Here is a 2198-nt window from a genome sequence, read left to right as displayed (position 1 = left end):
AATTACTGAATAATATTAATTTTAAAAATAAAAAAAAAATTTTAATATTAAAAATACAAAAATCTTTAATAATTGTAAAACTGTGAACTGCGACAGTGTTTAATAATTTCAGAAAAATTTATATTTAACTTTAAAAAACTTGTTATTAACAATACGAATATATTTCCTACATTTTAAAGTGATAAGTGAATTTTAGAAGTTTAGACATAAAATCTGCACCTATTATATCCTTAAAATTGGCAATGCTTAATAGCTCTTAATCTCTAATTTTCTTATAGTTTTTAAAGGTTTCGTTTCTTAAAGCCCAAACAAGTTGAAGAACTGCTATACTTTGAAAGAAAAGAGTCAAGTTTCAAGCCTCAACCAAACACATAGCTCAATCTCACCCGAAACCCAATGCATTGACCCATATTTAAAGGGCAGTCGGGTCACACATTTTTCACTTGGTAGGATGGATGAGGAGGACTCGTCGAAAAGCGCGTCGATGTACAATTAACCCAATTGCGAAGTGTTGTCAACATGCCGCAAGTCAACTCAACTCGAGCATTCGCTGCGTATACGTAATGTGGATTGTGCCACCAACACTGTTGCCTTGCCGCCAGTCTGGCCTGGTAGTGTGCGGGTGAACGGGTGTGCTGTGTTTGCTCGTGTGTGGCATGTAATTGAGTGTGTGCGTGTTACATTTCCTGGTATTGTTCAGCAATTTCCGTTAGCACGGGTTTTGTTTGCTTTTCTTTTCGCCTCTATACAGGACTAAAGTGAGAAGAAGCTAGCGATGTAGTCCTACATTGGCCAGAAGCTAAACCCAAACTGCCTTGCCAACATATATGAAATGCATTCTGTTAATCGGTTGAACAAGATATTTTTGCAAAAAATGGTTTCGCCCAGTTTTGTTTTTCTTAATTTTACTTATTATTCGTAAAAATACTCCAAAACGACAGGTTTATTTTCTAATTTTAAAATAACAGAGAAGAGAAATATTACGCCAATCATATTTATATAAGCTCTCAGTTGCCTTAGTTCAATCTTTCCACTTCAGATGCTTTTTGATTTACATAACTGCAGAAATTGGAAATGTTGCGAGTGTTGCAACCTCAGCTCCAATTTGCAAATGCCACACTCTGGATGTTGTTGACATTTGCCCGCCGTTCGCTATATGGTTGAAGGCTTTGCCGACTGGGATGCTAAGGATTTCCACAGCATATGGCACGTTACCGGGGTCAACATGGCGTTAGCGCAATTTCCAAATTTTCCCTTTCAACCACAGCGCAGCTGCACGTGTCGGGGGCACCACTTTATGATTTGCGGCATCTTGAAATTGACTTGACCAGTGAGTCGGCAAAGTAAGTAGTAGATAGTTTCATGATTATCCCCACTTATCACATATTACACAGTTACTCGAAATAAATTCCTAATGTCTCTAATGAGGGCGAAGGGCACAATGGGGACATCGTCACGAGTCATTGGAAGTCAACTTGTTGATGGCAAGCAATTACAAACTTTTTCAAGTCGATTCTGTTGGTACTTTATTTCACTTTGATTCTTTGGCTAAAGGAAGAGGTTCCACTTGAGCAGCGCTGTTAAACTGAAAGTTATGAAATTTTTTAGTTAACTTTAGTTTAAATTGCCGGCCATTAAGAGAGTTAAGTTAAAACTTTTTTAATAAACACACTAGGAGAGGAGTTTAATCAATTCCACTTGAATTTGTGTAAATAATATTTTTGAATTGCTAGAAAACTGCCCACAAAATACATTTTCAAAGTAAGCTTTTAGTTTTTCAAAGAAAGTTTGGGAATTTATGAACAAAATTTGGAACATATTTTATAATTTACCTTTACTTAGCAACAGAATAAATTGGATTAACCCTCTTAAAAGCTACTCTTAAACATTTCTATCAATGTAACCCCCGCCATGACAGGCTGCATCCATTATTCAGTCTATGATTACTTAAACGGATTGTTCCTTTGCCACATAATCATCGTTGTGGTCCCTGCTCCTCCACATTCTTCCGGCATATTTCATTCGTGTCAATATATCCCATTTCTCTTCTCTTCTGCTTCCCTGATCCTTGGAACTCCCTGGTGGGGGACTCCATTGAGCATTGACACATGGCCCATGGTTGCCATAAGTCCGGTACCGAGTGCACTTTCTCCTAATGGCTTCAACTGCATTTTCCCAGATGATAAATGGTCAGGGCG

At 37.6% G+C, this 2198-nt stretch overlaps 1 long non-coding RNA gene across 1 annotated transcript; it reads left to right on the top strand.

Annotated features, from left to right (window-relative positions):
- Window positions 1–1035: 1035 nt before the first annotated feature.
- Window positions 1036–1692, top strand: LOC108108479. Its single transcript, XR_001772471.1, has 2 exons — window positions 1036–1343; window positions 1395–1692. It is a non-coding gene; the product is annotated as an uncharacterized LOC108108479 (long non-coding RNA).
- The last annotated feature ends 506 nt before the right edge of the window (window positions 1693–2198 follow it).

Source organism: Drosophila eugracilis, unplaced genomic scaffold (assembly GCF_018153835.1).
Source record: "Drosophila eugracilis isolate 14026-0451.02 unplaced genomic scaffold, ASM1815383v1 contig_2154, whole genome shotgun sequence".
Taxonomy (NCBI): domain Eukaryota; kingdom Metazoa; phylum Arthropoda; class Insecta; order Diptera; family Drosophilidae; genus Drosophila; species Drosophila eugracilis.
Note: the sequence above shows the minus strand (reverse complement) of the source record. Positions and strands in the feature narration are given on the sequence as shown.